Source organism: Anomaloglossus baeobatrachus, unplaced genomic scaffold, assembly GCF_048569485.1.
Source record: "Anomaloglossus baeobatrachus isolate aAnoBae1 unplaced genomic scaffold, aAnoBae1.hap1 Scaffold_410, whole genome shotgun sequence".
Lineage (NCBI taxonomy): Eukaryota > Metazoa > Chordata > Amphibia > Anura > Aromobatidae > Anomaloglossus > Anomaloglossus baeobatrachus.
This window is the reverse complement of record NW_027443436.1, coordinates 69,528-90,657: the sequence shown is the minus strand read 5'-3', so window position 1 is coordinate 90,657 and position 21,130 is coordinate 69,528. Positions and strand designations below refer to the sequence as shown.

General features: G+C 54.4%; 13 non-coding genes across 13 annotated transcripts; all 13 read left to right on the top strand.

Annotated features, from left to right (window-relative positions):
• The first annotated feature begins 405 nt into the window (after positions 1 to 405).
• LOC142277425 (U1 spliceosomal RNA) lies at positions 406 to 569 on the top strand. The gene has a single exon (XR_012740583.1). It is a non-coding gene; the product is annotated as a U1 spliceosomal RNA (small nuclear RNA).
• An 892-nt stretch (positions 570 to 1,461) lies between these two features.
• On the top strand, positions 1,462 to 1,625 carry LOC142277413 (U1 spliceosomal RNA). Its single transcript, XR_012740572.1, has one exon. It is a non-coding gene; the product is annotated as a U1 spliceosomal RNA (small nuclear RNA).
• Positions 1,626 to 2,522: 897 nt separating this feature from the next.
• On the top strand, positions 2,523 to 2,686 carry LOC142277493 (U1 spliceosomal RNA). The gene has a single exon (XR_012740644.1). It is a non-coding gene; the product is annotated as a U1 spliceosomal RNA (small nuclear RNA).
• A 916-nt stretch (positions 2,687 to 3,602) lies between these two features.
• On the top strand, positions 3,603 to 3,766 carry LOC142277401 (U1 spliceosomal RNA). Its single transcript, XR_012740561.1, has one exon. It is a non-coding gene; the product is annotated as a U1 spliceosomal RNA (small nuclear RNA).
• A 901-nt stretch (positions 3,767 to 4,667) lies between these two features.
• LOC142277486 (U1 spliceosomal RNA) lies at positions 4,668 to 4,831 on the top strand. The gene has a single exon (XR_012740638.1). It is a non-coding gene; the product is annotated as a U1 spliceosomal RNA (small nuclear RNA).
• An 897-nt stretch (positions 4,832 to 5,728) lies between these two features.
• Positions 5,729 to 5,892, top strand: LOC142277388 (U1 spliceosomal RNA). The gene has a single exon (XR_012740550.1). It is a non-coding gene; the product is annotated as a U1 spliceosomal RNA (small nuclear RNA).
• A 1,010-nt stretch (positions 5,893 to 6,902) lies between these two features.
• Positions 6,903 to 7,066, top strand: LOC142277469 (U1 spliceosomal RNA). Its single transcript, XR_012740622.1, has one exon. It is a non-coding gene; the product is annotated as a U1 spliceosomal RNA (small nuclear RNA).
• An 897-nt stretch (positions 7,067 to 7,963) lies between these two features.
• Positions 7,964 to 8,127, top strand: LOC142277376 (U1 spliceosomal RNA). Its single transcript, XR_012740539.1, has one exon. It is a non-coding gene; the product is annotated as a U1 spliceosomal RNA (small nuclear RNA).
• A 907-nt stretch (positions 8,128 to 9,034) lies between these two features.
• Positions 9,035 to 9,198, top strand: LOC142277473 (U1 spliceosomal RNA). Its single transcript, XR_012740626.1, has one exon. It is a non-coding gene; the product is annotated as a U1 spliceosomal RNA (small nuclear RNA).
• Positions 9,199 to 10,100: 902 nt separating this feature from the next.
• Positions 10,101 to 10,264, top strand: LOC142277472 (U1 spliceosomal RNA). Its single transcript, XR_012740625.1, has one exon. It is a non-coding gene; the product is annotated as a U1 spliceosomal RNA (small nuclear RNA).
• An 892-nt stretch (positions 10,265 to 11,156) lies between these two features.
• LOC142277364 (U1 spliceosomal RNA) lies at positions 11,157 to 11,320 on the top strand. Its single transcript, XR_012740528.1, has one exon. It is a non-coding gene; the product is annotated as a U1 spliceosomal RNA (small nuclear RNA).
• An 897-nt stretch (positions 11,321 to 12,217) lies between these two features.
• On the top strand, positions 12,218 to 12,381 carry LOC142277352 (U1 spliceosomal RNA). Its single transcript, XR_012740517.1, has one exon. It is a non-coding gene; the product is annotated as a U1 spliceosomal RNA (small nuclear RNA).
• A 901-nt stretch (positions 12,382 to 13,282) lies between these two features.
• Positions 13,283 to 13,446, top strand: LOC142277495 (U1 spliceosomal RNA). The gene has a single exon (XR_012740646.1). It is a non-coding gene; the product is annotated as a U1 spliceosomal RNA (small nuclear RNA).
• The last annotated feature ends 7,684 nt before the right edge of the window (positions 13,447 to 21,130 follow it).

Here is a 21,130-nt window from a genome sequence, read left to right as displayed (position 1 = left end):
GAAGTGCACGGCCGGGCCCTTTTTTGCGGCCGCCTGGTGGGGCTGCCGACGTTGAGCCTCCCACGCCGGGCCTCTTCCTGCCGCCCTGAGCGAGCAGCCGGAGCTGCAGCCCTCTGCCTGTTTACAGGCGTCGAACGCACGTTGGGCTCCGAAGCCGCCGCCCCGCTATGCAAATGACTCTGGCTTGCTGTGCATCTTGGACGACGGCCTTCGCCTTGAGTTTGGCCTGCCATGGGGGGGATGGAAGGGGTGTAGCCGGCTCCCAGGCTGCTGGCCTCGGTGGCACCCTCTCGAAGGAACGCCTGGCTTTGGCCCCGGATCCCGCCTCACCCCACCGCCCGAGACTCCGCGATGTAGCGGGCCTGCGCCGGAGGGGCGCCCGTCGAGCCGGCGCGCTCCCAACTCATACTTACCTGGCAGGGGAGATACCATGATCACTAAGGTGGTTCTCCCAGGGTGAGGCTCATCCATTGCACTCCGGGTGTGCTGACCCCTGCGATTTCCCCAAATGCGGGAAACTCGACTGCATAATTTGTGGTAGTGGGGGACTGCGTTCGCGCTTTCCCCTGATTAGCTCTGGTCAAAGATAGACAGATACACGCTGCTGCTTGGGGGGCTCCACGAGCCAACAGGTGTGCGAGTCTCCTTTTGCTGCCTGCTGCGAGGGACTCTCAAGCAAGCACAGCCTGTTGGTGCCCCCTTGTGGCCCCATCTAGAAGCTGCCAAAGGGAAGCTGCTCGCTTTGCTGCTGGCTTTTGGTATCTGGGATTTGTTGTGAGCCTTTTTTAAAAGAGAGGAGGGGAGGGGGTTCCTTCCTTGGTCTTTGTTTTTTCGTTTTCCTCTCTCCGTTTAAACCCTTAACTCTTGATTTGGCGTCCTGATATCTTTGCTTGGCTGCTTTGGACACACCGGCCGAGTTCCCCCTGGGCCCGGTGGCTGTGGATTCCTCGGCTGGTGTAGTGACAGGAATTGGCCTTTGGTTCAGCCGGGAGGGGAGCTTTGTAGCGAGCGGCAGCGGGCACGCTCCAAAGATGGCACTTGCGGCTGCAGCAGCAGGAAGTGCACGGCCGGGCCCTTTTTTGCGGCCGCCTGGTGGGGCTGCCGACGTTGAGCCTCCCACGCCGGGCCTCTTCCTGCCGCCCTGAGCGAGCAGCCGGAGCTGCAGCCGTCTGCCTGTTTACAGGCGTCGAACGCACGTTGGGCTCCGAAGCCGCCGCCCCGCTATGCAAATGACTCTGGCTTGCTGTGCATCTTGGACGACGGCCTTCGCCTTGAGTTTGGCCTGCCATGGGGGGGATGGAAGGGGTGTAGCCGGCTCCCAGGCTGCTGGCCTCGGTGGCACCCTCTCGAAGGAACGCCTGGCTTTGGCCCCGGATCCCGCCTCACCCCACCGCCCGAGACTCCGCGATGTAGCGGGCCTGCGCCGGAGGGGCGCCCGTCGAGCCGGCGCGCTCCCAACTCATACTTACCTGGCAGGGGAGATACCATGATCACTAAGGTGGTTCTCCCAGGGTGAGGCTCATCCATTGCACTCCGGGTGTGCTGACCCCTGCGATTTCCCCAAATGCGGGAAACTCGACTGCATAATTTGTGGTAGTGGGGGACTGCGTTCGCGCTTTCCCCTGATTAGCTCTGGTCAAAGATAGACAGATACACGCTGCTGCTTGGGGGGCTCCACGAGCCAACAGGTGTGCGAGTCTCCTTTTGCTGCCTGCTGCGAGGGACTCTCAAGCAAGCACAGCCTGTTGGTGCCCCCTTGTGGCCCCATCTAGAAGCTGCCAAAGGGAAGCTGCTCGCTTTGCTGCTGGCTTTTGGTATCTGGGATTTGTTGTGAGCCTTTTTTAAAAGAGAGGAGGGGAGGGGAGGGGGTTCCTTCCTTGGTCTTTGTTTTTTCGTTTTCCTCTCTCCGTTTAAACCCTTAACTCTTGATTTGGCGTCCTGATATCTTTGCTTGGCTGCTTTGGACACACCGGCCGAGTTCCCCCTGGGCCCGGTGGCTGTGGATTCCTCGGCTGGTGTAGTGACAGGAATTGGCCTTTGGTTCAGCCGGGAGGGGAGCTTTGTAGCGAGCGGCAGCGGGCACGCTCCAAAGATGGCACTTGCGGCTGCAGCAGCAGGAAGTGCACGGCCGGGCCCTTTTTTGCGGCCGCCTGGTGGGGCTGCCGACGTTGAGCCTCCCACGCCGGGCCTCTTCCTGCCGCCCTGAGCGAGCAGCCGGAGCTGCAGCCGTCTGCCTGTTTACAGGCGTCGAACGCACGTTGGGCTCCGAAGCCGCCGCCCCGCTATGCAAATGACTCTGGCTTGCTGTGCATCTTGGACGACGGCCTTCGCCTTGAGTTTGGCCTGCCATGGGGGGGATGGAAGGGGTGTAGCCGGCTCCCAGGCTGCTGGCCTCGGTGGCACCCTCTCGAAGGAACGCCTGGCTTTGGCCCCGGATCCCGCCTCACCCCACCGCCCGAGACTCCGCGATGTAGCGGGCCTGCGCCGGAGGGGCGCCCGTCGAGCCGGCGCGCTCCCAACTCATACTTACCTGGCAGGGGAGATACCATGATCACTAAGGTGGTTCTCCCAGGGTGAGGCTCATCCATTGCACTCCGGGTGTGCTGACGCCTGCGATTTCCCCAAATGCGGGAAACTCGACTGCATAATTTGTGGTAGTGGGGGACTGCGTTCGCGCTTTCCCCTGATTAGCTCTGGTCAAAGATAGACAGATACACGCTGCTGCTTGGGGGGCTCCACGAGCCAACAGGTGTGCGAGTCTCCTTTTGCTGCCTGTTGCGAGGGACTCTCAAGCAAGCACAGCCTGTTGGTGCCCCCTTGTGGCCCCATCTAGAAGCTGCCAAAGGGAAGCTGCTCGCTTTGCTGCTGGCTTTTGGTATCTGGGATTTGTTGTGAGCCTTTTTTAAAAGAGAGGAGGGGAGGGGAGGGGAGGGGAGGGGAGGGGGTTCCTTCCTTGGTCTTTGTTTTTTCGTTTTCCTCTCTCCGTTTAAACCCTTAACTCTTGATTTGGCGTCCTGATATCTTTGCTTGGCTGCTTTGGACACACCGGCCGAGTTCCCCCTGGGCCCGGTGGCTGTGGATTCCTCCCTCGGCTGGTGTAGTGACAGGAATTGGCCTTTGGTTCAGCCGGGAGGGGAGCTTTGTAGCGAGCGGCAGCGGGCACGCTCCAAAGATGGCACTTGCGGCTGCAGCAGCAGGAAGTGCACGGCCGGGCCCTTTTTTGCGGCCGCCTGGTGGGGCTGCCGACGTTGAGCCTCCCACGCCGGGCCTCTTCCTGCCGCCCTGAGCGAGCAGCCGGAGCTGCAGCCGTCTGCCTGTTTACAGGCGTCGAACGCACGTTGGGCTCCGAAGCCGCCGCCCCGCTATGCAAATGACTCTGGCTTGCTGTGCATCTTGGACGACGGCCTTCGCCTTGAGTTTGGCCTGCCATGGGGGGGATGGAAGGGGTGTAGCCGGCTCCCAGGCTGCTGGCCTCGGTGGCACCCTCTCGAAGGAACGCCTGGCTTTGGCCCCGGATCCCGCCTCACCCCACCGCCCGAGACTCCGCGATGTAGCGGGCCTGCGCCGGAGGGGCGCCCGTCGAGCCGGCGCGCTCCCAACTCATACTTACCTGGCAGGGGAGATACCATGATCACTAAGGTGGTTCTCCCAGGGTGAGGCTCATCCATTGCACTCCGGGTGTGCTGACCCCTGCGATTTCCCCAAATGCGGGAAACTCGACTGCATAATTTGTGGTAGTGGGGGACTGCGTTCGCGCTTTCCCCTGATTAGCTCTGGTCAAAGATAGACAGATACACGCTGCTGCTTGGGGGGCTCCACGAGCCAACAGGTGTGCGAGTCTCCTTTTGCTGCCTGCTGCGAGGGACTCTCAAGCAAGCACAGCCTGTTGGTGCCCCCTTGTGGCCCCATCTAGAAGCTGCCAAAGGGAAGCTGCTCGCTTTGCTGCTGGCTTTTGGTATCTGGGATTTGTTGTGAGCCTTTTTTAAAAGAGAGGAGGGGAGGGGAGGGGGTTCCTTCCTTGGTCTTTGTTTTTTCGTTTTCCTCTCTCCGTTTAAACCCTTAACTCTTGATTTGGCGTCCTGATATCTTTGCTTGGCTGCTTTGGACACACCGGCCGAGTTCCCCCTGGGCCCGGTGGCTGTGGATTCCTCCCTCGGCTGGTGTAGTGACAGGAATTGGCCTTTGGTTCAGCCGGGAGGGGAGCTTTGTAGCGAGCGGCAGCGGGCACGCTCCAAAGATGGCACTTGCGGCTGCAGCAGCAGGAAGTGCACGGCCGGGCCCTTTTTTGCGGCCGCCTGGTGGGGCTGCCGACGTTGAGCCTCCCACGCCGGGCCTCTTCCTGCCGCCCTGAGCGAGCAGCCGGAGCTGCAGCCGTCTGCCTGTTTACAGGCGTCGAACGCACGTTGGGCTCCGAAGCCGCCGCCCCGCTATGCAAATGACTCTGGCTTGCTGTGCATCTTGGACGACGGCCTTCGCCTTGAGTTTGGCCTGCCATGGGGGGGATGGAAGGGGTGTAGCCGGCTCCCAGGCTGCTGGCCTCGGTGGCACCCTCTCGAAGGAACGCCTGGCTTTGGCCCCGGATCCCGCCTCACCCCACCGCCCGAGACTCCGCGATGTAGCGGGCCTGCGCCGGAGGGGCGCCCGTCGAGCCGGCGCTCCCCCAACTCATACTTACCTGGCAGGGGAGATAACATGATCACTAAGGTGGTTCTCCCAGGGTGAGGCTCATCCATTGCACTCCGGGTGTGCTGACCCCTGCGATTTCCCCAAATGCGGGAAACTCGACTGCATAATTTGTGGTAGTGGGGGACTGCGTTCGCGCTTTCCCCTGATTAGCTCTGGTCAAAGATAGACAGATACACGCTGCTGCTTGGGGGGCTCCACGAGCCAACAGGTGTGCGAGTCTCCTTTTGCTGCCTGCTGCGAGGGACTCTCAAGCAAGCACAGCCTGTTGGTGCCCCCTTGTGGCCCCATCTAGAAGCTGCCAAAGGGAAGCTGCTCGCTTTGCTGCTGGCTTTTGGTATCTGGGATTTGTTGTGAGCCTTTTTTAAAAGAGAGGAGGGGAGGGGAGGGGGTTCCTTCCTTGGTCTTTGTTTTTTCGTTTTCCTCTCTCCGTTTAAACCCTTAACTCTTGATTTGGCGTCCTGATATCTTTGCTTGGCTGCTTTGGACACACCGGCCGAGTTCCCCCTGGGCCCGGTGGCTGTGGATTCCTCGGCTGGTGTAGTGACAGGAATTGGCCTTTGGTTCAGCCGGGAGGGGAGCTTTGTAGCGAGCGGCAGCGGGCACGCTCCAAAGATGGCACTTGCGGCTGCAGCAGCAGGAAGTGCACGGCCGGGCCCTTTTTTGCGGCCGCCTGGTGGGGCTGCCGACGTTGAGCCTCCCACGCCGGGCCTCTTCCTGCCGCCCTGAGCGAGCAGCCGGAGCTGCAGCCGTCTGCCTGTTTACAGGCGTCGAACGCACGTTGGGCTCCGAAGCCGCCGCCCCGCTATGCAAATGACTCTGGCTTGCTGTGCATCTTGGACGACGGCCTTCGCCTTGAGTTTGGCCTGCCATGGGGGGGATGGAAGGGGTGTAGCCGGCTCCCAGGCTGCTGGCCTCGGTGGCACCCTCTCGAAGGAACGCCTGGCTTTGGCCCCGGATCCCGCCTCACCCCACCGCCCGAGACTCCGCGATGTAGCGGGCCTGCGCCGGAGGGGCGCCCGTCGAGCCGGCGCGCTCCCAACTCATACTTACCTGGCAGGGGAGATACCATGATCACTAAGGTGGTTCTCCCAGGGTGAGGCTCATCCATTGCACTCCGGGTGTGCTGACCCCTGCGATTTCCCCAAATGCGGGAAACTCGACTGCATAATTTGTGGTAGTGGGGGACTGCGTTCGCGCTTTCCCCTGATTAGCTCTGGTCAAAGATAGACAGATACACGCTGCTGCTTGGGGGGCTCCACGAGCCAACAGGTGTGCGAGTCTCCTTTTGCTGCCTGCTGCGAGGGACTCTCAAGCAAGCACAGCCTGTTGGTGCCCCCTTGTGGCCCCATCTAGAAGCTGCCAAAGGGAAGCTGCTCGCTTTGCTGCTGGCTTTTGGTATCTGGGATTTGTTGTGAGCCTTTTTTAAAAGAGAGGAGAGGAGGGGAGGGGAGGGGGTTCCTTCCTTGGTCTTTGTTTTTTCGTTTTCCTCTCTCCGTTTAAACCCTTAACTCTTGATTTGGCGTCCTGATATCTTTGCTTGGCTGCTTTGGACACACCGGCCGAGTTCCCCCTGGGCCCGGTGGCTGTGGATTCCTCGGCTGGTGTAGTGACAGGAATTGGCCTTTGGTTCAGCCGGGAGGGGAGCTTTGTAGCGAGCGGCAGCGGGCACGCTCCAAAGATGGCACTTGCGGCTGCAGCAGCAGGAAGTGCACGGCCGGGCCCTTTTTTGCGGCCGCCTGGTGGGGCTGCCGACGTTGAGCCTCCCACGCCGGGCCTCTTCCTGCCGCCCTGAGCGAGCAGCCGGAGCTGCAGCCGTCTGCCTGTTTACAGGCGTCGAACGCACGTTGGGCTCCGAAGCCGCCGCCCCGCTATGCAAATGACTCTGGCTTGCTGTGCATCTTGGACGACGGCCTTCGCCTTGAGTTTGGCCTGCCATGGGGGGGATGGAAGGGGTGTAGCCGGCTCCCAGGCTGCTGGCCTCGGTGGCACCCTCTCGAAGGAACGCCTGGCTTTGGCCCCGGATCCCGCCTCACCCCACCGCCCGAGACTCCGCGATGTAGCGGGCCTGCGCCGGAGGGGCGCCCGTCGAGCCGGCGCGCTCCCAACTCATACTTACCTGGCAGGGGAGATACCATGATCACTAAGGTGGTTCTCCCAGGGTGAGGCTCAGCGCCTGCGCCGGAGGGGCGCCCGTCGAGCCGGCGCGCTCCCAACTCATACTTACCTGGCAGGGGAGATACCATGATCACTAAGGTGGTTCTCCCAGGGTGAGGCTCATCCATTGCACTCTGGGTGTGCTGACCCCTGCGATTTCCCCAAATGCGGGAAACTCGACTGCATAATTTGTGGTAGTGGGGGACTGCGTTCGCGCTTTCCCCTGATTAGCTCTGGTCAAAGATAGACAGATACACGCTGCTGCTTGGGGGGCTCCACGAGCCAACAGGTGTGCGAGTCTCCTTTTGCTGCCTGCTGCGAGGGACTCTCAAGCAAGCACAGCCTGTTGGTGCCCCCTTGTGGCCCCATCTAGAAGCTGCCAAAGGGAAGCTGCTCGCTTTGCTGCTGGCTTTTGGTATCTGGGATTTGTTGTGAGCCTTTTTTAAAAGAGAGGAGGGGAGGGGAGGGGGTTCCTTCCTTGGTCTTTGTTTTTTCGTTTTCCTCTCTCCGTTTAAACCCTTAACTCTTGATTTGGCGTCCTGATATCTTTGCTTGGCTGCTTTGGACACACCGGCCGAGTTCCCCCTGGGCCCGGTGGCTGTGGATTCCTCGGCTGGTGTAGTGACAGGAATTGGCCTTTGGTTCAGCCGGGAGGGGAGCTTTGTAGCGAGCGGCAGCGGGCACGCTCCAAAGATGGCACTTGCGGCTGCAGCAGCAGGAAGTGCACGGCCGGGCCCTTTTTTGCGGCCGCCTGGTGGGGCTGCCGACGTTGAGCCTCCCACGCCGGGCCTCTTCCTGCCGCCCTGAGCGAGCAGCCGGAGCTGCAGCCGTCTGCCTGTTTACAGGCGTCGAACGCACGTTGGGCTCCGAAGCCGCCGCCCCGCTATGCAAATGACTCTGGCTTGCTGTGCATCTTGGACGACGGCCTTCGCCTTGAGTTTGGCCTGCCATGGGGGGGATGGAAGGGGTGTAGCCGGCTCCCAGGCTGCTGGCCTCGGTGGCACCCTCTCGAAGGAACGCCTGGCTTTGGCCCCGGATCCCGCCTCACCCCACCGCCCGAGACTCCGCGATGTAGCGGGCCTGCGCCGGAGGGGCGCCCGTCGAGCCGGCGCGCTCCCAACTCATACTTACCTGGCAGGGGAGATACCATGATCACTAAGGTGGTTCTCCCAGGGTGAGGCTCATCCATTGCACTCCGGGTGTGCTGACCCCTGCGATTTCCCCAAATGCGGGAAACTCGACTGCATAATTTGTGGTAGTGGGGGACTGCGTTCGCGCTTTCCCCTGATTAGCTCTGGTCAAAGATAGACAGATACACGCTGCTGCTTGGGGGGCTCCACGAGCCAACAGGTGTGCGAGTCTCCTTTTGCTGCCTGCTGCGAGGGACTCTCAAGCAAGCACAGCCTGTTGGTGCCCCCTTGTGGCCCCATCTAGAAGCTGCCAAAGGGAAGCTGCTCGCTTTGCTGCTGGCTTTTGGTATCTGGGATTTGTTGTGAGCCTTTTTTAAAAGAGAGGAGAGGAGGGGAGGGGAGGGGAGGGGGTTCCTTCCTTGGTCTTTGTTTTTTCGTTTTCCTCTCTCCGTTTAAACCCTTAACTCTTGATTTGGCGTCCTGATATCTTTGCTTGGCTGCTTTGGACACACCGGCCGAGTTCCCCCTGGGCCCGGTGGCTGTGGATTCCTCGGCTGGTGTAGTGACAGGAATTGGCCTTTGGTTCAGCCGGGAGGGGAGCTTTGTAGCGAGCGGCAGCGGGCACGCTCCAAAGATGGCACTTGCGGCTGCAGCAGCAGGAAGTGCACGGCCGGGCCCTTTTTTGCGGCCGCCTGGTGGGGCTGCCGACGTTGAGCCTCCCACGCCGGGCCTCTTCCTGCCGCCCTGAGCGAGCAGCCGGAGCTGCAGCCGTCTGCCTGTTTACAGGCGTCGAACGCACGTTGGGCTCCGAAGCCGCCGCCCCGCTATGCAAATGACTCTGGCTTGCTGTGCATCTTGGACGACGGCCTTCGCCTTGAGTTTGGCCTGCCATGGGGGGGATGGAAGGGGTGTAGCCGGCTCCCAGGCTGCTGGCCTCGGTGGCACCCTCTCGAAGGAACGCCTGGCTTTGGCCCCGGATCCCGCCTCACCCCACCGCCCGAGACTCCGCGATGTAGCGGGCCTGCGCCGGAGGGGCGCCCGTCGAGCCGGCGCGCTCCCAACTCATACTTACCTGGCAGGGGAGATACCATGATCACTAAGGTGGTTCTCCCAGGGTGAGGCTCATCCATTGCACTCCGGGTGTGCTGACCCCTGCGATTTCCCCACATGCGGGAAACTCGACTGCATAATTTGTGGTAGTGGGGGACTGCGTTCGCGCTTTCCCCTGATTAGCTCTGGTCAAAGATAGACAGATACACGCTGCTGCTTGGGGGGCTCCACGAGCCAACAGGTGTGCGAGTCTCCTTTTGCTGCCTGCTGCGAGGGACTCTCAAGCAAGCACAGCCTGTTGGTGCCCCCTTGTGGCCCCATCTAGAAGCTGCCAAAGGGAAGCTGCTCGCTTTGCTGCTGGCTTTTGGTATCTGGGATTTGTTGTGAGCCTTTTTTAAAAGAGAGGAGGGGAGGGGAGGGGAGGGGGTTCCTTCCTTGGTCTTTGTTTTTTCGTTTTCCTCTCTCCGTTTAAACCCTTAACTCTTGATTTGGCGTCCTGATATCTTTGCTTGGCTGCTTTGGACACACCGGCCGAGTTCCCCCTGGGCCCGGTGGCTGTGGATTCCTCGGCTGGTGTAGTGACAGGAATTGGCCTTTGGTTCAGCCGGGAGGGGAGCTTTGTAGCGAGCGGCAGCGGGCACGCTCCAAAGATGGCACTTGCGGCTGCAGCAGCAGGAAGTGCACGGCCGGGCCCTTTTTTGCGGCCGCCTGGTGGGGCTGCCGACGTTGAGCCTCCCACGCCGGGCCTCTTCCTGCCGCCCTGAGCGAGCAGCCGGAGCTGCAGCCGTCTGCCTGTTTACAGGCGTCGAACGCACGTTGGGCTCCGAAGCCGCCGCCCCGCTATGCAAATGACTCTGGCTTGCTGTGCATCTTGGACGACGGCCTTCGCCTTGAGTTTGGCCTGCCATGGGGGGGATGGAAGGGGTGTAGCCGGCTCCCAGGCTGCTGGCCTCGGTGGCACCCTCTCGAAGGAACGCCTGGCTTTGGCCCCGGATCCCGCCTCACCCCACCGCCCGAGACTCCGCGATGTAGCGGGCCTGCGCCGGAGGGGCGCCCGTCGAGCCGGCGCGCTCCCAACTCATACTTACCTGGCAGGGGAGATACCATGATCACTAAGGTGGTTCTCCCAGGGTGAGGCTCATCCATTGCACTCCGGGTGTGCTGACCCCTGCGATTTCCCCACATGCGGGAAACTCGACTGCATAATTTGTGGTAGTGGGGGACTGCGTTCGCGCTTTCCCCTGATTAGCTCTGGTCAAAGATAGACAGATACACGCTGCTGCTTGGGGGGCTCCACGAGCCAACAGGTGTGCGAGTCTCCTTTTGCTGCCTGCTGCGAGGGACTCTCAAGCAAGCACAGCCTGTTGGTGCCCCCTTGTGGCCCCATCTAGAAGCTGCCAAAGGGAAGCTGCTCGCTTTGCTGCTGGCTTTTGGTATCTGGGATTTGTTGTGAGCCTTTTTTAAAAGAGAGGAGGGGAGGGGGTTCCTTCCTTGGTCTTTGTTTTTTCGTTTTCCTCTCTCCGTTTAAACCCTTAACTCTTGATTTGGCGTCCTGATATCTTTGCTTGGCTGCTTTGGACACACCGGCCGAGTTCCCCCTGGGCCCGGTGGCTGTGGATTCCTCGGCTGGTGTAGTGACAGGAATTGGCCTTTGGTTCAGCCGGGAGGGGAGCTTTGTAGCGAGCGGCAGCGGGCACGCTCCAAAGATGGCACTTGCGGCTGCAGCAGCAGGAAGTGCACGGCCGGGCCCTTTTTTGCGGCCGCCTGGTGGGGCTGCCGACGTTGAGCCTCCCACGCCGGGCCTCTTCCTGCCGCCCTGAGCGAGCAGCCGGAGCTGCAGCCGTCTGCCTGTTTACAGGCGTCGAACGCACGTTGGGCTCCGAAGCCGCCGCCCCGCTATGCAAATGACTCTGGCTTGCTGTGCATCTTGGACGACGGCCTTCGCCTTGAGTTTGGCCTGCCATGGGGGGGATGGAAGGGGTGTAGCCGGCTCCCAGGCTGCTGGCCTCGGTGGCACCCTCTCGAAGGAACGCCTGGCTTTGGCCCCGGATCCCGCCTCACCCCACCGCCCGAGACTCCGCGATGTAGCGGGCCTGCGCCGGAGGGGCGCCCGTCGAGCCGGCGCGCTCCCAACTCATACTTACCTGGCAGGGGAGATACCATGATCACTAAGGTGGTTCTCCCAGGGTGAGGCTCATCCATTGCACTCCGGGTGTGCTGACCCCTGCGATTTCCCCAAATGCGGGAAACTCGACTGCATAATTTGTGGTAGTGGGGGACTGCGTTCGCGCTTTCCCCTGATTAGCTCTGGTCAAAGATAGACAGATACACGCTGCTGCTTGGGGGGCTCCACGAGCCAACAGGTGTGCGAGTCTCCTTTTGCTGCCTGCTGCGCGGGACTCTCAAGCAAGCACAGCCTGTTGGTGCCCCCTTGTGGCCCCATCTAGAAGCTGCCAAAGGGAAGCTGCTCGCTTTGCTGCTGGCTTTTGGTATCTGGGATTTGTTGTGAGCCTTTTTTAAAAGAGAGGAGGGGAGGGGAGGGGGTTCCTTCCTTGGTCTTTGTTTTTTCGTTTTCCTCTCTCCGTTTAAACCCTTAACTCTTGATTTGGCGTCCTGATATCTTTGCTTGGCTGCTTTGGACACACCGGCCGAGTTCCCCCTGGGCCCGGTGGCTGTGGATTCCTCGGCTGGTGTAGTGACAGGAATTGGCCTTTGGTTCAGCCGGGAGGGGAGCTTTGTAGCGAGCGGCAGCGGGCACGCTCCAAAGATGGCACTTGCGGCTGCAGCAGCAGGAAGTGCACGGCCGGGCCCTTTTTTGCGGCCGCCTGGTGGGGCTGCCGACGTTGAGCCTCCCACGCCGGGCCTCTTCCTGCCGCCCTGAGCGAGCAGCCGGAGCTGCAGCCGTCTGCCTGTTTACAGGCGTCGAACGCACGTTGGGCTCCGAAGCCGCCGCCCCGCTATGCAAATGACTCTGGCTTGCTGTGCATCTTGGACGACGGCCTTCGCCTTGAGTTTGGCCTGCCATGGGGGGGATGGAAGGGGTGTAGCCGGCTCCCAGGCTGCTGGCCTCGGTGGCACCCTCTCGAAGGAACGCCTGGCTTTGGCCCCGGATCCCGCCTCACCCCACCGCCCGAGACTCCGCGATGTAGCGGGCCTGCGCCGGAGGGGCGCCCGTCGAGCCGGCGCGCTCCCAACTCATACTTACCTGGCAGGGGAGATACCATGATCACTAAGGTGGTTCTCCCAGGGTGAGGCTCATCCATTGCACTCCGGGTGTGCTGACCCCTGCGATTTCCCCAAATGCGGGAAACTCGACTGCATAATTTGTGGTAGTGGGGGACTGCGTTCGCGCTTTCCCCTGATTAGCTCTGGTCAAAGATAGACAGATACACGCTGCTGCTTGGGGGGCTCCACGAGCCAACAGGTGTGCGAGTCTCCTTTTGCTGCCTGCTGCGAGGGACTCTCAAGCAAGCACAGCCTGTTGGTGCCCCCTTGTGGCCCCATCTAGAAGCTGCCAAAGGGAAGCTGCTCGCTTTGCTGCTGGCTTTTGGTATCTGGGATTTGTTGTGAGCCTTTTTTAAAAGAGAGGAGGGGAGGGGAGGGGAGGGGGTTCCTTCCTTGGTCTTTGTTTTTTCGTTTTCCTCTCTCCGTTTAAACCCTTAACTCTTGATTTGGCGTCCTGATATCTTTGCTTGGCTGCTTTGGACACACCGGCCGAGTTCCCCCTGGGCCCGGTGGCTGTGGATTCCTCGGCTGGTGTAGTGACAGGAATTGGCCTTTGGTTCAGCCGGGAGGGGAGCTTTGTAGCGAGCGGCAGCGGGCATGCTCCAAAGATGGCACTTGTGGCTGCAGCAGCAGGAAGTGCACGGCCGGGCCCTTTTTTCGGCCGCCTGGTGGGGCTGCCGACGTTGAGCCTCCGACGCCGGGCCTCTTCCTGCCGCCCTGAGCAAGCATACGGAGCTGCAGCCGTCTGCCTGTTTACAGGCGTTGAACGCACGTTGGGCTCCGAAGCCGCCGCCCCGCTATGCAAATGACTCTGGCTTGCTGTGCATCCTGGACGACGGACTTCGCCTTGAGCTTGGCCTGCCATGGGGGGGATGGAAGGGGTGTAGCCGGCTCCCAGGCTGCTGGCCTCGGTGGCACCCTCTCGAAGGAACGCCTGGCTTTGGCCCCGGATCCCGCCTCACCCCACCGCCCGAGACTCCGCGATGTAGCGGGCCTGCGCCGGAGGGGTGCCCGTCGAGCCGGCGCGCTCCCAACTCATACTTACCTGGCAGGGGAGATACCATGATCACTAAGGTGGTTCTCCCAGGGTGAGGCTCATCCATTGCACTCCAGGTGTGCTGACCCCTGCGATTTCCCCAAATGCGGGAAACTCGACTGCATAATTTGTGGTAGTGGGGGACTGCGTTTGCGCTTTCCCCTGATTTGCTCTGGTCAAAGATAGACAGATATATGAAAAACCGTGATGGTCTGGCTCACTGTTTAGGCGGTATATAAGAAGTCTTTACAGAAACGTAAACGCAATAAATTTACAAGAGATGAGGAAGATTATAAACGTGGACAGGTCTACAGATGGCGGTGTGGCGAAACATTTCCACGTAGACGTTTTTTAGTCAGATCTGAATTTTCATCTTCTGCCAGTTCTGGTAGTGAAATTGAGTCCCATAGTAGTTCTTTTTTAGGACCACGCCGTACCTACAACCAAAGAAGATGAGGAGGGGGCCGAGGAGAGCCACATCAGGGAGAACGTATAACAACGAGATCCCAGGTAGGACGGACCTCATTTTCAATATTTCCTCCTACACCCTGTCCCCCCTCGAATAACAGGTTTTACAAAAAGGATTAACCTTTTGTCCAACTCCTCATCTTGATACATTTTAATTGGAACAGGAATTAAACAAATTTTATAGGTCGGTAAGACTTAAGGTACACTTTAGTCAGCTCCCTTCTGATCGCGGTATTGTACATTCGGATACCCGTGATATCAAACAATTTTCCTTTAGTGATTCTAATCTTACTATGCCAAGCAGTTTCATGCCACCCAAGACTTATCATCCTGCAGAGACATTTGTCTCTCTTGTCAAATCGGATATTGATAATTTCATCAATACTGTTAAAAATGGTGATTTGCATATCAAAAATAATCTTACTACAGGTGAAACCCAGGCCTTAAAGTCTCTTAGGAACAATGCCTCTATCATAATCAAACCAGCAGACAAGGGCGGTGCCCTAGTGGTGATGGATAAAAATTATTATATCTCTGAAATTATGTCACAATTGGCAAATACGTCCACATACATGCCTATTCCCCGTGATCCTACTAATGATATTAAACAAACTATTTTGGAGAGGATCCAGCACTACTCATCTCTTGGTGTTATAGACACCAAGTTAGCTACTTACTTAAATAAGATCAGTCCAGTTGTTCCGGTTCTGTACACCTTACCCAATGTGCACAAAAATTTATGGCATCCACCTGGACATCCCATTGTGGCGTCTATAGATTCTCTGTTATCTCCTTTGACGATAACTCTTGATCACATATTGTCACCCTTAGTGACTAAGACTCCCTCATATCTTCATGATACAGGTGATTTTTTACATCATTTATGCTCCTTGGGGCCACTTCCTCCTAATTCCTTTCTTGTCACTCTTGATGTGAATTCCTTATATACATCTATTGATCATGTATTAGGCATGAAAGCAGTTACTTGGTTTCCTGACCACTATAGTGAATTTTCTCCGATACAGAAGGGATTTTGTATAGATCTATTGAATATAGTACTTACCAAAAATTATTTCCTGTTCCGTGACCAATTTTACTTCCAAAAGAAAGGTACGGCTATGGGTTCAAATGTTGCGCCACCCTATGCGATTATCTACATGACGCATTTCGAGTCCATGTTTGTCCATACTCATCCTTTGTTTCAAGATCATGTCCTCATGTACAAACGATATATAGACGACATTTTCATCATCTTTACGGGCTCTCAGACAAAGTTTAATGACTTTTTTGAGTATCTCAATACACGAGTACAAGGTTTATCCTTTACTCAGCATATTGATCATTCCACCATCAGCTTTCTAGATACTCTTATACAGATTGATTCTATGGGTATTGTTACATCTGATTTGTATACAAAACCTACTGATCGTAATAGTTTGCTCTATTACACGAGTAGCCATCCACGTCATCTTAAAAATTCTTTACCTGTTTCCCAATACAAAAGACTATCTAGGATAGTTACATCGCATGCTCAACGTCAGATTAGACATTAAGAGATGACACATAAATTCTTACAGCGTGGGTACCCCTTACCCGTTGTCAATTCTGCATTACAACAAAGTCTTAAAACTACCCATAAGATTAAAAGGGATGGTCCATTTATTTCCTTTGTGAATACATTTCATCCCTTTCATTCCATAATTAAGAAAATTATATCGAAACATTGGCAGGTTTTATCAAGATCTTACCCTCAGATACCGGAGTTTTCCTCTCTGCCTCTATTTAGCTATAAACGCTCCTCCAATCTTCGTGACTTACTGGTTAGGGCTGATATAGGGTCCACGGCCCTCAAGTCCCGTCAGACATTTTTATCTACCCCTAAACAGGGTAATTTTCCCTGCCTTCATTGTCCCCACTGTTCCAACATTATTAAAGGCAACCAATTCACACATCCCCGTACTGGTAAGGTTTTTTATATTAAGGAATTTTACACTTGTGACACTTCATATGTTGTCTATTTAATTAAATGTCCATGCGGTCTCGGATATGTTGGTGAGACTACCCAACATGTCCGAGAACGCATAGGTAAACCTAAATCCACCATCAGGTGCAAGCTGACTATGTTGCCTATCCCATTTCATTTTATTCAGTGTGGACACTCAATTTCACAATTGAGGTATCAAGTTCTGGAGCATGTTCCCCTGTTGAGACGTGGGGGAGACAGGGTTAAAAAATTAAAAGAAAGGGAATCCTTTTGGATCCATATGCTTAATACCCTTTCCCCACACGGTCTTAACAGGGAATATGAGAATTTCTGACTAGGAGGTATGAGGTCCGTTCTGCCTGATGACCCTATATACGTATGATTTTTTCTATGATGCTATGTTTGGAGGCATCGGGGTACACACACATATGGACTCATGCATGACAATAAATATTGTAATATTGGAGTTCAAATCTTTTACAAAGGTTAGGTTGATAGGTGTGTGTATGGGCCTATGTGTGTGTGTACTCAGATATATGCATATATTATATGTATGTATCTTTCACATCTCATATTAATAGATATCGCTTTTTATATGCTCCTTCCAGTTATTGTATTACATCCTGCCGTTTCTCTTGTTTATCTTACAGACACGCATTTAATAGCATCCCGTTTGGAGTTCCAAGACTTCTGAGCTCTTATAATCAAAATATGCTTCTGCGCATGCGCGCACATCCGGATTCCACTGCGCACGCGTGGCATGCGTCTCACCGTGCGTTCCATGGTATAGGAAATGATTACTATGACCTGCCCCCTTCTCACATATAAACCCCTCTCGTGGTTACATGGTTCCACATTCACCGCTGACCACCGGCTGCACAGGTAATGCACTGCGTCTGTCTACACTCTTTTGGTATGTTTCTATGGGACTTCATCCTGGTGATTTTATCCTGTGGTTCTTTTTCCTCACTTTAGTGAGATGTTCTAACCCTTTTTTTCCTTTCTTTTCTCCTATATATAGCGACTTTGCCACTTTATCACTGCCCCACTGGGAGATAGCAGCCATTCCCCCTTTTTTTCCCCAATTGAGGTAATAATATTTAATTATTGAATTAATGACTTGAGCATATAGATGTGGCTTCCAATTTTGAAATCTTATTATTTTGTCCCATAGATATTCTTCTTACTCATATAATAAAAATTGAATACCTTCATATATGGAGCCATAGATTACTGTGAGCTCTCATTAGGTATGTTGTATACTATTTCTCACTACTAGATTTTGATCTAGATCAATTTTTGTTTTCTTCATTGTTATATTTGGTTGTTTCCTCCTTTTTTCTTCAGATATACTGTACACAAATACACTTGAGGTTCTTCCTAATATAGAGCTTTTTCATCTATTAGGTAAAATAATTTTTTCCTTTCCCTTTTTTGATATTATATGAGAATTACCGATATGTATATATGTATGAGAGAATATATATGTCTATGGTACTGATATATGTTTTTTACTTTCAATGAAAATTCCAGTTTATGAAGAAGGCATTAGCCGAAACGTTTTATTTAATGGATATGCAATAAAGAACAAAATTCTTTTCATCATAAACGAGTGCCGGAGTTTTTTGATAATCTAAAGATAGACAGATACACGCTGCTGCTTGGGGGGCTCCACGAGCCAACAGGTGTGCGAGTCTCCTTTTGCTGCCTGCTGCGAGGGACTCTCAATCAAGCACAGCCTGTTGGTGCCCCCTTGTGGCCCCATCTAGAAGCTGCCAAAGGGAAGCCGCTCGCTTTGCTGCTGGCTTTTGTTATCTGGGATTTGTTGTGAGCCTTTTTTAAAAGAGAGGAGGGGGGGTTCCTTGGTTTTTGTTTTTTTGTTTTCCTCTCTCCGTTTAAACCCTTAACTCTTGATTTGGCGTCCTGATATCTTTGCTTGGCTGCTTTGGACACACCGGCCGAGTTCCCCCTGGGCCCGGTGGCTGTGGATTCCTCCGCTGGTTTAGTGACAGGAATTGGCCTTTGGTTCAGCCGGGAGGGGAGCTTTGTAGCGAGCGGCAGCGGGCACGCTCCAAAGATGGCACTTGCGGCTGCAGCAGCAGGAAGTGCACGGCCGGGCCCTTTTTTCGGCCGCCTGTTGGGGCTGCCGACGTTGAGCCTCCGACGCCGGGCCTCTTCCTGCCACCCTGAGCGAGCAGCCGGAGCTGCAGCCGTCTGCCTGTTTACAGGCGTTGAACGCACGTTGGGCTCCGAAGCCGCCGCCCCGCTATGCAAATGACTCTGGCTTGCTGTGCATCTTGGACGACGGCCTTCGCCTTGAGCTTGGCCTGCCATGGGGGGGATGGAAGGGGTGTAGCCGGCTCCCAGGCTGCTGGCCTCGGTGGCACCCTCTCGAAGGAACGCCTGGCTTTGGCCCCGGATCCCGCCTCACCCCACCGCCCGAGACTCCGCGATGTAGCGGGCCTGCGCCGGAGGGGCGCCCGTCGAGCCGGCACGCTCCCAACTCCTACTTACCTGGCAGCGGAGATCCCTCTCCTGTGTGGCTCAGGCTGAGGTTTATAGCCTCAGTTGAGTTCCGGGGTTTGTAGTTTCCCTTAGGGGAAACCGTGCTCTTTTCTGTGGTCGTTGGGCCGACAGATCCTTTTTCTTCGTCAAGATGGCTCGTTTCGTTTCTGGTGTGAATAACTCAGTCCGGCTGCATGTGGAAACCACTGACTTGGAGAGGAACACCATTCATTATATTGGACATACCCTGATCAAGGCAATGGCAGGTATTTCTTTCGACCAGCTTTATTGTGTCCAGGAGGCAAAAAGGATTGGACAGTATGATATCACATTTAATGATGAAGGTACTTGTTTGAACTTTTATGAATGCCTCAGGAATAATGTTGGGAATTATGTGATGGAAAATATCTCTTTTCGCCCTCTTTTTGAATTGGAAGGACAGGCGTTGTTTGTTCATGTGTATAATCCCTTTACTCCACTGTCTGTGCTTCAGACTTTATATGTCCAATTATTTTATATCTGTAAAGGGTGGAATCAAGCAGACCAGTGCGCTGAATGTGTTTAACAGCACCTATAAGTTCATGGTGAAATTGAAACTAGATCCTACTTGTATTGGTGGCGTTATGCACCCTCCCTCCAACTTTTCAGTGGCCGGTCATAGAGGCTACTTGTGGTACCATGGCCAGCCATCCTTTTGCAGAAATTGTCAGACCTTTGGACATGTAAAAGAGGATTGTCCAAATGACAAGGTATGCAGACTCTGTAAGAGACCTGGCCACAAAGCTGCTGCTTGCTTTGTGCCAAGGGCCTGTGATATGTGTGGAGACACAGAGCATGTGTACAGGAATTGCCCATTGGCAAAAAGGAAGGCAGAGGAATTCCAGGAGCAAGAGAGTCTGAGGAAGATGGCAGCTGAACTTGCTTATAAAATAAAAGCGAGAGGAGGCTAGGAGGGTGTTGGAAGTGTTGAATGCTGAGGAACAGCAAAATGAAGGCTTGGCAGCTGAGAAAAGAGATGTGCAGGACGAGATTGTTTCAATTGATGACCCACCTACCCCAGTGTTAGTTGATTCTCAGGTGATTGAGGAGTGGTTATCTGAAAGTACCTTCTCTGCTGGAGCAGAAGAAGGGGAGGGACATTCCTTTCGTCCTTTTCGGAAAGCTGCAAAAAAACAAAGGGTTGAAAAGTTGGACCCGCCGTTGGTGGAGACGTCCAACAGGTTCTAACCGTAACCTGAGGAAGGGATGGATACTGGGACTGGCGGCGAAACTCCTCCCACCCACCCTGATTTTTCTACTTCCTAGGGTTGTTTTTTTTAATTTTTGCTCTATATGTCTTTTGGCATTGCATCCTCAAATGTGAGAGTCTTTAGGAGTAGGATCAGAAGGACTGCAATTTTGGAGGAGCTTGCTGGGATAGGAGTTGACATTATATGCCTACAAGAGTGTGGTTTAACTCATGAGGTCAGGAAGGAGGAATGGAGGCATGGACCAGCAGTGTGGTCTGTGTCATCCATTAATAGAAATGATGGCGTGGGAATTTTGTTCCTTAGTAAAAAATTTGAAATATGTAATTACACATTAATAGAGGCAGGAAGGTGTATAATGCTGATGGTCAGAATGAATGGGTTAAAATTTCGAGTCCTTAATGTGTATGCATCAACTAAGAAGAATGAGAGAATAGAACTGTTTGAGAAAATTAAATTATATCTGCCTGGGAGGGATCCGGTTGTTTTGGTGGGGGACTTTAACTGTGCGATTGATGGTGATAGGGTGGATGTTTCTGGAAATGTTCTTAAATAAATCTTTTCTGATTTTAAGTTCCAGGATGTGGCAAAGCAATGTGGGGTGAAAACTCCACCTGTTACCTATGAATCTGAGTGCGGGAGGTATCGGTCAAGAATTGACATGTGTTTTGTATCGAAAGGGTTGGTGGGAAAGAAATATAGGCAAAACAAGGTGATCTACTCTGATCATGAGTGTGTGAAGTGTGAATTGGAACTGGATGAGGATTGTGTGAGTGGGAGAGGTATATGGAAATCAAATGTTAGCATGTTAGAGGATGAGGAATTGTGTGATAAGTATATACGGAAATATAGAGCATGGTGTGATAAGAAAGGAGAGTATGGCAGTGTGTTGGATTGGTGGGAATGGATTAAAAACCAAACATATAGATTTTTTAGGAATGAAAGCTACAATCGGGCGGCGAGAAAGAGGGAAAAGTATGAATGGCTGAACAAGAGGTTGGTATTGAAAAAGAGGGGCTGGGATGTGGATGTTGAAATTGAAGAAGCGAAAGGGAAATGTAGGGAATATTTGATAGGGAGAGGCAAAGAAATAATATTTCAGGCCAAGATAGACAAGCTTGATAAGGATGAAAAATGTTCTAGGTTTTTTTTCAAAAAGGTGGTGGGACGTAAGGAAGACTCTGTGAGTGCATATGATAAGGATGGGAGTGTTGTGAAAGGGAAAGATGTGCTGGGTGTGGTGGAAGATTTTTATACGGAATTGTATGCAGTGAAGGAATGTGAAAGAAACCTGGAGGATGAGTTGTATGCAGGTATGCAGAGAAAAGTGTTGGAGAATGATTTGGCTGGATTGATGAAGGATGTGGAACAGGAAGAAGTGAAGCATGTGATGCTTAGTATGGCATTAAATAAGACCCCAGGGGATGATGGGTTGCCTGCTGAGTTTTATAGGAAGATGTGGGATTTTATTGGGTGTGATTTAATGGAGGTTTATAAATTCATGTGGAAGGATGGTAGGACGGCTGAGAGCATGAAAAGCGGTGTGGTGGTTTTAATTTACGAGAGTGGTGATGAGAAAGATGTAAAGAATTGGAGACCAATTACACTGTTAAATGTTGACTATAAAATCTTTGCAAAATTGATT